Source organism: Lutra lutra, chromosome 14 (genome assembly GCF_902655055.1).
Source record: "Lutra lutra chromosome 14, mLutLut1.2, whole genome shotgun sequence".
Lineage (NCBI taxonomy): Eukaryota > Metazoa > Chordata > Mammalia > Carnivora > Mustelidae > Lutra > Lutra lutra.
This window is the reverse complement of record NC_062291.1, coordinates 14,259,691-14,273,844: the sequence shown is the minus strand read 5'-3', so window position 1 is coordinate 14,273,844 and position 14,154 is coordinate 14,259,691. Positions and strand designations below refer to the sequence as shown.

The 14,154-nt window shown below is 49.3% G+C and overlaps 1 protein-coding gene across 9 annotated transcripts in view; it reads right to left on the bottom strand.

The window, feature by feature from the left end:
* Window positions 1-14,154, bottom strand: part of SGMS1 (sphingomyelin synthase 1) — a 269,326-nt gene that overhangs the window by 230,262 nt on the left and 24,910 nt on the right. For all 9 annotated transcript variants that reach the window (XM_047703349.1, XM_047703354.1, XM_047703351.1 and 6 more), the window contains exon 2: window positions 10,359-10,449. The gene's annotated coding sequence lies outside the window, so the exon portion shown is untranslated. The remainder of the gene's footprint in view (window positions 1-10,358; window positions 10,450-14,154) is intronic.

Here is a 14,154-nt window from a genome sequence, read left to right as displayed (position 1 = left end):
CCCTGGGAGCAAGCGAGCTCTGGCCGAGCCCTGAAACCGTGTTTTCTGCAAAGAAGGGTAGTTCTGCTTTTAATTTAAAAAATTTTAACTTAATTTTTTAGAAAAATTTATTTTCCTTTGCTGACCCTCAGAATTTAAAAAAAAAAAAAAAAAGTCTTTTGGAACACTTAGGGTGCTTCTGTGAAGTTGAGGGTAACTAAGGAAACGTTCTGCTCGTACTCGGGCCAGGGCCTCGGAAGTGGCCGAGTGCCAGAGGCACCAGCTCTGATCGTCGACGAGGATGACCGAACTTGGGAAACCTCGCCCGCATGTGGGTCAGCTCACGCATGATCGCATGCAGGGTGCTCTCGGCCCCACAAGCTCTGGTCCCAGCCCGAGTCACCGCCACGGCTCCAAGAATCCCCTCGCTCCCAGACACATGGAGAGACAAGGAGCCGGCCTGGGAAGGCACGAGGGAGAGACACAAGGACACGGAGGAGGAGAGGGGTCGCCAGTTTCCCAGAAAGGGTCCCTACCAAACATGCAAGAGTCCACAATGCGGTCAGAGCTACTGTTTTTAAAAACTCAGTCAACACGCAGGCATCTCTGCAGGACCTGGCTCCCTGTTCGTTTTAGCTCCACCTCAAGACAGAAATGAAAAGGACCCCGAGACGGGCAGTGGCTTTAATAACAACAGCAAGTAAGAGACTTTTGAAGCTTCAGAAATCCATGAATCTGACTTCCTCCAAAGTTTACAGAGTAATCGAAAGTCAATGCTTTTCTTTTTATTTAATTTGTTTGAATATTTTTTAATTAACATAAAATGTATTATCTGTTTCAGGGGTACAGGTCTGTGAATCATCAGTCTTACACAGTTCACTGCGCTCACCACAGCACATGCCCTCCCCAGTGTCCATCCCCCAGGCACCACATCCCTCCCACCCCCTCCCCTCCAGCCAACCCTCAGTTTGTTTCCTGAGACTAAAGGTCTGTTGTGCTTTTAAGGAGAAAGCAGTGTCTGGGTTTTGCATGCAGGCCTTCCTGGAGAGAGAAGAGTGTCTCGGGCAAGCTTCCATGGCGGTCAGCAGGGAGGCCGAGAGACCTTCCATCCATCTCCTGCGGGTGAAGGCAGTGGGTACTGAAGGGCTGTCACCGCCCAGAGCCACAGGTTCCCTGATGCCCTTATCTCATCACCACCAGGGCCAGAAGGGACTGTCAGGTTATGAGGAAGTGGTATTCACCACTTGGTGGGGGGAGGAGGGATCCACAGAAGACACATCCAACACGCAGGGAGGACCCAAAGCAGCCGCACGTGTCACCACAAGGGCCACATCGTGAAATAATCCAAGGTCATCGGCATCTCCTAGAAGAACCACACTGCCCTCCTAAAAACTGCTTAATTTCGCCAGAGACCTGCTCTCAGAATGCAGATTCCTTCTTTCCCAGAGTTTCTGATCGCCCCTCTGGCGACCCAAGAGTGAGGGCTTCGTTGAAGCAGTCACCAGGGATCATAATCACCAACGCCACCTCACTGTCCAGCCTGTCCAGCCCACAGGCGCGCCCTTCGTGGGTGGTCAAGGACAACTGGCATTAAAGCCCTATTATTCCGCTTTCCATGGAAGAAGGCTTAATGTGTCAGCCGCACTTTAATCTAAGGATTATGCGCTTACGCTCGGAAAATTCCTTTTAGAAACATCAATACAACGTTTTTAAGGATTCTTATTTTTTGTCTCAAAGCCTATTTATTTATAAATGTATTGGTACTTTATATCTAAGATGAAAGCCTTTCGCTGAGGAGAGCAGACAGCTACAGCAGAGTTACCAGGAAAGCCAGGGTCGCTGCTGAGACCATCCAAATATACATCACACCGTAAACATAAGGGGACACCCAGGAAGGCTCACCCCCGCGGGCTGGTGGGAAACACCAAGGCTACCAGGCCCGCCCTGGAGTTTGGGAAGACTTGTACACTGACTTCCTGTTAAAGCCGGTAAAATGAACATGTAAAGCTAGTCGTCTGCCTCCTAAAACCCCCAAACAAGAATTAATGCTTTTAAAGCATAAACCAACAGGGACGGGGACAACAGGAGAGGTTAAAAGATTAGAGCTGGGGGGCACCTGGGTGGCTCAGTGGGTTAAAGCCTCTGCCTTCCGCTCGGGTCATGATCCCAGGGTCCTGGGAACGAGCCTTGCATGGGGCTCTCCGCTCAGCAGGGAGCCTGCTTCCCTTCCTCTCTCTCTGCCTGCTTCTCTGCCTACTTGTGATCTCTGTCTGTCAAATAAATAAATAAAACCTTTAAAAAAAAAAAAAAAAGATTAGAGCTGGAAAGCAAACGGATGCTACCAATAGACTCGGCAGATGCGAGAACCCAGTCTCCCCATTTGTGAAGCCTCGTTCTCAAGCACGAACAGACAGCCAAGGATCGCCAGGCACACACGCAGTATCTAACATGAAAGCCAGAAGCGGGAGGGGAAAGAAAGCAACGTAACAGAAGTTAAATTATGGGGGGAGCTTCAAAACGAAGGAAAAATCATAGGTTCAACCCCCTCGGAGAACTATGAGAAAATACTCTGTCCTGAAATCACAAGATTCAGCAAAACAGAAGCATCCAGAGAACAGCCAGCAGGAGAAACAGAGCAGTCAGAAAATAAAGGGAAAACATTAAGAGAAGATGAGAAAGCGAAGTTGAGAAAATACTCCACGAAAATAATGGGAGCAAAGCCAAGGCGGCCACAAGACCGGTGAGTCTGCACCGATGGGAACGTCAGAGGGAAGGAATGAACGAAGATGGAGGCAGATCAATACTGACTTCGAGAGAATTTCTAAAAATGACAAGAGTTTCCAGCCTGAAGGTGCCCACGTGCATCTCAGCGCAGTAAATGAAAAGAGACCCTCCCCAGCAAGGAATAGTCTCACAAAATTTCAGAGCACTGAAGATAAGGAGAAGAACTAAGAGTCCGAGAGAAAAAGAAAAGTCAGCCTGACAAGGGGTCGGGCTTCGGAAAGCCTGGGGCTTCTCCCCATCTCACCAGCAGCCCAAGGACAAGGCACAAACCTTCCCCCTCTGAGGTTCACAGATGTCCAAGCAGGAATTCCACACCCAGCCAGACTGTCAACTAAATAAGAACGTGACATTACTCAGATACAAAATGACTCTGAAGTCTTCCCTGCCGTATAATTTGTTAGGAAAGTTCCAGAAGATGTGGTCCGCTACAAGGGAGGAAACGGAGAAAGGGGAGAACATGAAGTGAGGCAAACAGAGAAGCGGGTCCAGGAGAAGATCAGAGAAGCCCCAGGGCGGTGTTGAAGGGAGAGCCCAGGCCAAGCCGAGACGCCCAGCAGGGCTGAAGGGGCAGCTGTCTGGACTGCACTGGGCACAAGCCTCAGGCAAGAGACCTTGTCCACAAGATAAAAGTGATCAAATACCTCATGTCTTAAGATATTGAGAGCAGACTCACACGGAAGTTAACCATTATTAGCGATTAGAACACACATTTTTTAAAACAAGACAATTACTGGGGCGCATGGGTGCCTCCATCAGTGAGTGTCCAACTCTTGGTTTCAGCTCAGGTCATGATCTCAGGGTTGTGAGATCAAACCCCACACTAGGCTCCACGCTCAGTAGGGAGTCCGCTTGAGATTCTCTCCCTCTGCCCCTCCCCCTGCGCTCTCTCGCTCTCTCTCCCTCTCTAAAATTAACACAAAACAATGATTAAATCCCAGAAAAACAAAACCTATGTGCAGGAAAGTTCAAGTAACCCATGTATACAACACAGTAAGTCTCTCCTCACCTGTGGGGGATGCGTTCCAAGACCCCAGCAGGTGTCTGAAAGCTCAGACAGTGCCGAACTCGACACCCCGCGTGTTCTCCCACACACGCACACCTAGAGTAAGGTGTAATTTCTAAATCAGGCACAGTGAGAGGTTAACAACAGGAACTCCTACGAAAATGGAACAACTATGACAACAGACTGTAATGAAAGTTACGGGAGCGTGGTGTCTCTCTCTCTCTCTCTCAAAATACCTAGCTGTGCTACCCCCAGACTTCTGGTGATAGTGCCAGATGATAAAAAGCCCGTGGGATGAGACGGAGTGAGGGGATGAACAACGGGCTGTGGCCTGGTGTGTAAGTGACCACTGACCTCCTGACCGCTCCAAGGAGGATCCCCTGCTTCTGGACCATGGCCGATGGCGGGGACAAGGGACTACCATGAGCGCATCTGTGACTCCTGCTCCCGGGGGGAGAAGGTAAATAAATGCCCAACAAGAGAGGGGCTAGGGAGACCATCAGCAGAAAGGGGACATGAAGCGCTGTTTCACGACGAAGCGAATCAACTTAACATGACTGAACTGTACATTCAAAAGTGGTCATGACAGGGGTGCCTGGGGGGTGCAGTGGGTTAAAGCCTCTGCCTTCCGCTCAGGTCATGATCCCAGGGTCCTGGGATCAAGCCCTGCGTCAGGCTCTCTGCTCAGCAGAGCCTGCTTCCTCCTCTCCCTCTCTCTCTGCCTGCCTCTCTGCCTACTTGTGATTTTTTTTTTTTTTTTTTTTTTTTTGACAGAGAGATCACAAGCAGGCAGAGAGGCAGGCAGAGAGACAGGAGGAAGCAGGCTCCCCGAGAGAGCAGAGAGCCCAATGCGGGGCTCGATCCCAGGACTCCGAGATCATAACCTCAGCCGAAGGCAGCGGCTTAACCCACTGAGCCACCCAGGCGCCCCCCTACTTGTGATTTCTGTCCGTCAAATACATAAATAAAATCTTTAAAAAAAAAATTTTTTTTTTAAAGTGGTCATGACAGTAACTTTCATGTTACATGTTTTTTCAATTAAAACAGAAGCAGCATCACCTGAAAGGTTCTTTAAAACACAGCTCACTAGACCTCACCCACAGGACCCTGATCCAACAAGGCCGCTGCGGACCTGAGACTGCCTACTCCGACATTCAACCAGGCCACACTGATGCCACTGTTCCGGGAACCAATTTTAAGAATCACTGTTCTGCTTCTGAGGTTCTGAGACCCTAGACAAAGAAAACAGGAGTATGGGGAGGAGGGTGGGATGGTTATGGACCCCGACACGGCACACTCTGGAAGTCCTGAGGAGTACTCCAACCCCCAGGCAGCTGCAGCGCCCCAGATGGCCCGCACCCCGCCCCCACCGGCGACAGAGTGCGTGTGAGGGGTACAAGCGAGCCTGTGGCCCCTCGGCCACACGCGAGCTCAGTGACGGTGTGGTCGTTGACAGGATACGGTCACGGTGTGGCTGAGAATACTAAGGAGATAATCATCACAAGAACTTTGTTGCTGACATTCAGGAAACAGGGCTGACTGGGATTTCCCACCCACAAAAAGGGGTCAAGTTAAGACAGTGACAAAACTACTAATATTTAATCCCAGACTACTTAGCACGGCAAAAGGCTCCCAAGGAACTGAGAACAAAGCAAGGAGGATTAAATCTCAGAACCTATTACGCTTCCCACAAGCACTTGGCAAACCGAGGGTCGTTTCTCCAGAATTCATAGCTAACCCCTCTATTCTCTGCAAAGGGCTATTCTCTGGAATATCAATGTCATTGTAAAACCAGGTGTTGGAATCAATGCTCAAAACAGCACTGCCTTCCTCCGAAGAGACAACAGAAAGCCGTGTGTTCAGACGCAGGAGGTAACAGAGGGCTCGGAGCTTTAATTCCCGAAGACATGCGCATGGTAAACAGCTTCTTGTTAAGAGAAATGCAAACTGAAGACAAAGGCACAGTTCAGACAGATCTGTTCATTCAAGAAATATCTGAGCGCCTCCCACACGCCAGGCGGCGAGCAGCGGGGGGGGAACACGGGCCAAGGCCGCTGCGGGGCCAAGTGCGCCGGTCTGGCCGAGAAGCCAGCTTTGGAAGTTTTGAGCAGAGCCGTGTTTCTCCAAAGGCCCCTGCAGGGAGGGAGCCCCCCAAACTGTGGGCCCCCGCCACATTTTTCCTTGCGTGGACAGCTGCATATTTGGGGTATGTAACAGATTACCCACAGTGATACTAAGTTTCCAGTGTCTTGAGTCCACAGTAAGTACAAAGAAATCATTGTCTTTGTCCTCAGAAAGCAGCATGACCCTCGTCGGATGTCTGGGTCACACCAAGGTCTGAGCCCCCGGAGGCAAGTCTCCTTCAGGAGTCCATCTGAATAATTTCTCCGTAAGACATTCTCAACGCTGTGGGATGATATTCTTCATGAAGAAACTGGTGAGGCAGCACTCGGCTGGCCCGAGCCCTGCTCCACAGGAGCCATGTCCTCACCCCACACTGCGGGGTCAAATCACCTCTGGGCCACACAAATCTTAGCTTCCTCTGAGGTCCTAATGCTGGATCTGATTAATGAATCAGCCAACATTCCTGGGGTGAGTGCCAACCCCGGACACAGCTGACTCTCCCAAGCACGTGGCCGCCACCGTGGGACACTGTGGGCATGGATTTCCTCGGTGTGATGCTTCCAAAACACGCCCGGGGGCACCCCATGGAGGGAAGCCGGAGACCATGGTGCAAGTGAACCCACGAGCAATGCTTCCTGCGTCACACTTAGGTACGTCCAAACAGCGGGAACTGTTCCGGAACCAAAGAGTCTCCCTCTCTGCTCCCTGGACTTCCTATCACTCCAAACGCCCCCATAATCCTCGCAATGACCAGTGTAGCCACAAGAAGTCAGGAGACCTGACGGCAGCAGGTGTCACTCTTAGAGGTCACGTGACTCTGGACGTCGGCGCCCTCACCTGTCACATGAGGAGGACACTTCGCCGGCAGGGCTGTTTTAAAAATTCACAAGGGACAGACTAGCAGGTATCAGGCACTGTCCTAAGTGCCTGGCACACATCCATTAATTCAGCCCTTCCCAGAGCCCCGCAGTGGACACCTCCATCCCCATGACACCGGTGAGCAGACCGGGGCACATGAGAAGTTAAGTAACAGGTCAAAATCGTCTGTGGCTAATAATGGCACCCATGGAAACTGGCCTCAGCGTCCGAGTTCTTAATCACCTCTTTATCCCGCCTTCCTGGCCAAGAGAACCATCCTCATACGCTTCCCAGACCCCCACTCGCTCTGCCATGAGATGCTCGTGTGCACGTCGGTACGACCCCTCTCCAGAGGCCAAACCGGAGGCTGAGGAAGTCGGTCTTAAGGAGCTGTCCTTGACAAATGAGACGCCCCCGAGGCTGGAGTTCTGGGTAGAAGAGCTCCCTGTCCTGAGGACAGAAGACACAGCTTCTCTAGCACCACAGATCAGGTGATTCCGCCTCTCCTCATTTTGCTTCCGAAACCCTTCTTTTTAGCTGGAAGCAGTTATGTCGACGGTTTCCAGTTTCGTGAGGAAAACAACTGTCATCAGTCTTCTCCATTCTCATTTTTCATTTATCCCTAATTCTGCACCACTGAAAAAAACTACTGAAATGAAGGGCAGGACGGAAGCTGTAAAAACATTTTAAACACAGAAGCAGACCGTGTGAATGCATACGTACCGTCTCTCCCTCAGAAAGAAGAGCCTCACCTTAACTTTATTACAATCATGGCAACAAAACCAACCATTGCAGAGTCTGACCCCCATGCACAGCCCCTCCCGAGAGGCTCCGATTTCAGGGCAAAGCACGGTCACCCAGATCACTGCCCCAGAGGGTGACAAGAAGCATCCTGCCCGATGGCAGACGGTTCTAAGGCAAGGAGTGAACACTGTCGGGATGTCATGCCTTTTGCCATCTTTACATCATTCCACGCAGCTAACCAACTGTACCTCCAACATCCAAATAAATGTTCGACCTCACTTCACTTTCCTAAAGGATGTCTCAGGCTGGAACGAGCCAAGGCAGCCGTGACGGCCCTGTGAGGGTTTGCAGGGATGAGTCAACGGCATTTCCTTTCTGTCTGTCGGAGCACAGTCTGGGGTGACGACAGAGGAGTGACTCACGCCCATAAAGCATCTAGGCACATACATGAAAACACTACCGGGGTTAAAGCAGTGTTAACCGCTTCACCTGTCTCTGTTCACAACAATGCCCTCTATGACCTCCTATCAGGAGAACAAAACTTTTACAACCTCACGTAAGCAAACAGAGAAGCATGCCAACAGCGATGGATGAATCTGCTATACCACATTCCAAATTTTATTACCCTGCATGCTTTTCTTTCTGTTGAGTTTTATTATTTATTATTCATATAGCCTGAGATGGGAGGTCTGCTTGGCTTGCTGGGATGAGCATGTCCAAGCTCGTGGCCCAATGCAGACACGCTGCCTTAGACAGTCGGCTGTCACCCCATGGAAACGAGCAGGACCTTCAGACACACTCAGACACACGGCCATATCAATGTAGATCATCACGTTATGGAAAGTGCTTACAAATTTATAAAATTAAGAAATATAACCAATATACTCAATCAAAACGGAGAATGTGGTCATTCTATTCCATTCCCATTTCATGCTTTTGTTCTGACACGTACAAAGCACAATCCTGGAGTGGAGCTTCAAGTTCACAGGAGCCCCTGGGAAGTTCCACACCGGTGAGAGCCTACATGACTGTCACCATCTTATTATCCCTGACACATAGTAGCTTCTTGGTAAATATCTGTGGGATAAATAAATGAATAAATAAAGGCATTCACATTAAAATTAATGGGCTGAGGCTATTTCAAGATGCAGCGGTTATCACCACTGTGCCCTTGCTTTTATGAAGTAAAGCAGGAGTTGGCAAACATTTTGTAAAGTGCCAGGGGGACACGTGTTAGGTTTTGTGGGCCCTACGGTCACTGCTGGAGCCACCAACCCTGGTCTCTCTCACAACCGTGCGATTGTGCTATTGCAGTACAAAAGCCGTCACGGATGAACCATAAACAAATGAACGTGATCGTGTCTGAATAAAACTTTATTTATAAAAGCCAAATTTAGCCATAAACACATCCAAGTCCCACAGGAACTACTTCCTTCCAATGAACATTCTAGTCCCTAAAGGTTTGAAATCATAAAGCTCGCCCAATTCAGCCAGACACATTTTATTGGGTCAAAAACTGGGCAATGCATATGTACTTGTACCCCACGGTGCTCATCGCCCCTTACGGAGCAAACCCCAGTTCCTGTCCTGGTACAGGCCTGCCCCACACAAGCCTCTGAATCTACGCGCTCAAGTCCGCAGCAAGAAACCTCACTGGCGTCACGAACTCTGTGGTCTAAATAAGACACGAGAATCAAGAAGACTTCCAAGAATCTAAGAAGACATAAAGACTTCTTCTAAAGTAAGGCTCGAAACGGGCAGCTGTAGCTCGTTAACCTCTCCATGAAGAAATGCCTGGATTCCCAGGGCCCACCGAGGGAGAGCCCAGCACTGTGTGGAGGACAGCCACCCATGGGACAGCACAGCCACCATGCAGAGCCACCGAGGGCTACCAGTGATCACGAGGGACTGGTCCTGATGTGTTTCCATCTACAACTAATCACAGCTCAACACATCTGCAGGGTTTGAAGGGAAGTGTCAGTTCGGTAGTCAAATCACAGTGATGGCGCTGGGAGTCACTGACAATGTCCTCAACGCTAGTTTTAATACGGTGAAACCTCAGCTTCACAGGACTGCATCTCCCTGGCACATTCTCCTGGGAGTTTGGGTTAAAAACTCAGTGAAGACCTTCAACCCTGTTCAAGCAAAGACTAGTCTACTTGTGAAGCCCACAGGGCACAGACGGACAGAGCATGCCGAACGAGGAAAACACGGCCGCCCTCTTATGCGGGACCCACGGGCAAGTGTAAAACCCAATCAGTCCTTTATGGACAGACAGATCTCTTTCAAACACGCTCACACTGCCTATCTGTCCATTAAATAAATCACTGCTTAAAGGTTTTTATCAGCTATGAAGGGATCATAAATCCAAAATACACCTTTTAATAGGAAATCATAGTTTAATTCAATGATTTTAATTCAATGTGTTTTTATAATTTAACAATTTAATTTAATAATTTAATTAAATAATTTAATTCAATGTGTTTAATTCAATGATTCTATATATCATAGTTTTTGAGATATAGATGATGAGATATAGAGGAGATATCTCACAGTTTTTGAGTTCTAAGATGCCTCTCAGGGAAGACATCCTTATTTTTAGGAGCTACATCCCAAAGAATTTAGGATAAAATGTCATGATGCCTGCAACTTACTTTTCCTTTACACACATCAGCAGAAAAATGTGCAAGCCCTCAAACACACACATGTACACATGCACACAAACACACACACACACAATGTCGCAAAATGCTAATGAGCGTTAAATGTAGGCAGGGAGTACACAGGAACTCACCGCACATTCTTCTAACTCTTCCATGTGTCTGAAATTCGTAGGATAAAAAGCTGCACAGAAATCTTGACTCACCTCTCAAGCGGACGGTGGTCTTCTTTCTCCTAAAGTAAAGCGAATGGCTAATGCCCAGGGGCACATTCGGGGCTGGTCATGCTGCCTCACCCTGCAAACATAAGTGAAACAACGTGTTACCAGCAAGGAGCTCTATAAGATTCAAGCTATTTCAGTTGAGACAATGTTCTTCAGCAATGACAAGCCTCTAGATTAAAACAGTTCTTGAACTAGTTGCGTTTAAGCAAGGAGAAATGTGAAAAGAGAAAAGATTGATCCCTCACATCCCTAATGTGGGGAACAACCATTAGCCTCACCCACTAGGAAGTTCTAGAACAAAGAAATTCCTTATTAAGTTTCTCTTAACTCACATCAATTTCAAGGCAGTGACACATGACGTCACCCAAACCTCCACTCAGAAGGGAAGGGGAGCTTCCAGGGCCGGAGTGTGACTGTGGATTTCTGAGACCCCACGTGAGGCCCCCACGCACCCTCGGAGCCACGCCAGACCTCTGGGCCTCCTGGATTTCCCAGGCAGACCCGCCAGGTGCCCAAAAACAGCACGACAGCACGACAAGGACACTCAACTAGAAAATAACAGCAGGGTTGAAGCCTCTACTTAGATCTTCCGACTCCAAGCTCAAGGCGTGTCTCACCATACAGGTGGCTCCCCAACCCCACAGGATGCTCTCCTGAAAAGTAACCTCAAGGCCAAGAGGCCAAACACAGTCGCATGCCATCTGGGGGGGAGGGGGTGCACTGCAGTTTGCTCCCTGAAGAATAACCATTCCTGGGGCGCCTCGGTGGCTCAGTGGGTGAAGCGTCCGCCTGCAGCTCTGATCATGATCCCAGGGTCAGAATCACCGAGGAGCATGTAGTTTCCCCACAAGATGATCTAAAAGGGGCCTTTGTGCACTGGTCACCACAGTCCTGCTCGCAAAGGTTTACGGGGATCGGCGTCCAATGGGCGAAGGCACCACATACGAAAGCCTAATGAAAGTGAGTCAAGACCCTGAGCCGTCTTTTTCAGTCCCATCCCTCCACTCGCCGGCTCGATGAAAAATGGAGAGAGCTGCTTCAGGCTGCTTCCTCCCCTGGGGACTGGGGAGCACCTGCTCCCAAGGGTGCTGCAACCCACACGGAGACAGGACAGGTCTCGGTGCCTCACACGCCGGAGCACATGGACCCCAGGAGCACTCACCAGGAAGTTGTGGCAAAAGCTACCCAAAACCAAGGGAAGACACATGACGCTCCTTTGGAAACACCAATTTTACTCCAAGATTTTGGTGAGGATGAGCAAACGAATCAGCAACTGAAACCTTGTTAATATTAAAACAAACGTGTATTGCGAGCAGAATGTCATCACTGCATGAATTTTTAAGCTCCAACTCCCATCCTTACTTGTCCAGCTCATTTCCAGCTACACCCTCACTTGGAGAGGAAGGGAGTGAGGGGTGGGCTCTCCTTTCCCATTAGGGGGGGTTCTCAGGAGATCAAGTGAAGCTGGCAGAGACTTCAATATCACGGGGAGCCCAGGATGCTGCAGATAGCCATTAGTCCAGAGAATTCTCCTCAAAGTCACGGGGCCCAGACTTTTGCCCGATCTAGGGACATGGGTAGACAGACATCGAAGCACATGTGGTCCCATCTGTACCACACATCCAGAGGTCCATACTTCCCGAATCCCTCTCTGCCCTGCCCTGCCTGCCCCCAACCCCGGCAGGTGCTGTCACCTGCCAGGGCCCCCTCCCTCCCAACAGCTCACACCAGGGGCCTCCCTCCAGCCCCACACCGCGAACAGGTGAGGCACCTATGCCCCCCCACCCCCGTCATGTCAGTGAATGCCTGCGCCATTACCAAAGCAAAAATGAGCAAAATAAGCTTCCCAGTTCGGTCTGTCTCCCAATGTCTTACCCACACACAGACCTGTGAGACAATCCATGTTCCTCAGTGTTTTAAACCGCTACGTTTGGGGAACCTTGTTATTCGCTGACCACATGTCAGACTAGAGAATAATGGAAACCAATCCCATGCACCTAATACCCCAGAGGCTGGGTTTGGGGGGTCTTGTGGGGTTTTATGGAAGACGTGTGTGCCCCTTCCTGACGCCCTCCCGTCCACTCCCCCGCACAGATAACTACTAGCCCCAACTGTGATTTAATTCCTCTGCTCATCTGTATGTTTTCATCACATGCGTAATATTCTCAGTAAGTGGTTGCATTTTGCCAGGTTTTAACCAATGAAAAGTGAAACATGGAGTGTGTGAATTCAGACTTGCCTCTTGTGACACGGATTCTGAGACGCACCCCTGGTGACTCGTGCAACTGTGGTTGACATTCATCGCCTTCTATACAGTTCCCTCTGCGTGAACAGAGCCACAGCTCACCGCCCCACTCCGCTGAGGACCCCCTGGGGACTTGTCAGTTTTTGCTATCATGAACAACTTACATTCCAGCGCCTGTCCCTGGGGCACACACGGCGTTTCTCCAGGGTGTTCACCTAAGAGAGGGGGCAGAGCACAGGAGTGCACGTGTTCAGCTCTTCTAAGTAATGCCAAATCGTTTTCCACTGGGGTCGTGTACAATGGACTCTTCAGCCTCCTTTCCAGTCTCTCCCAAATAAGAGGCATACTTGTTTTACTAATTACCAGCAAAGCTCTCAACCAACAAAAGGGAAAGCTTTTCCTGTTTGCAGCATCACTACCGCAAATAAATAGTACTCCAAAGTAGTGACCCAGACAGCTGGAACATATTAGTCACAGGATGTCAGCACTGACTCTGGAATAACAATGCAGACCCAGCCGGCACCACACACTGCCTGCGGGTAGAAGTCAAATTGGATTGCTGGACCAACATTCAATTCCCAAATGGTTTTTCCTCCTGGTTGACTCACATATAGGGTCCCACCCTACTGTGTGCGTCTCAAACCGGGGGAAAAAATTAACTCACATGCGACCCAGCCAAATTCAAGATTAAAGCAGCAGAGTCTAATTACTTCAACGAAACTGTGCCGGGTTGTGTTTTTATCAGAGAGCGGGTTATGTTTTTAATCTTTTCCCCTGTAAGATGAGATTGTCATTTATCATAACTAACTTTAGGTGCAGTAACTCCATAAAAAAATACTTGGGCTTTCTTTATATAAAAAAATGTCCCTCTTGGTTTCACTAATTCCATTTGATAATTATTTGTATTTCTAGATAAAAACATGCTATCAAGCTTTCCTAATGGCATCAATACAAAACATGAGAAATTCTTCCCACGTGGGCAGGAAGGAAAGTGGAACCCTTACCATGAGTCTCACAGAGGCTCACCTCCCACCACTGAAAACACTGGAACCAGACGACCAGAATTGGGTATTTTCAACCCCACCTCTTGATAGTTCTTTCTTTCTTTCTTTCTTTCTTTTTTTTTTAAGATTTTATTTATTTATTTGACAGAGAGAGGCAGGCAGAGAGAGGAGGAAGCAGGCTCCCCACCTAGCAGAGAGCCCGATGTGGGACTCGATCCCAGGACCCTGAGATCATGACCTGAGTCGAAGGCAGCGGCTCAACCCACTGAGCCACCCAGGCGCCCTTTGACAGTTCTTTCTTTACAACCGTTAACCCCTGTGAGGTAGGCACTATCATTACACCCATTTTACAGACAGGAACCTCAAGGTGCAGAAAGCAATTAAGTCGTGCGCAGTCATGAAGCTGGTGACCGGCAGACGGAGGACCTGGCTCCAGGCCATCTACTCCAGAATCCAGAGTCTTCCACGGTCCTCTGGGCTCCTGTATTTCAAAGGCCAGCTCTGCTGATGAGGGAATTACAGACAACAA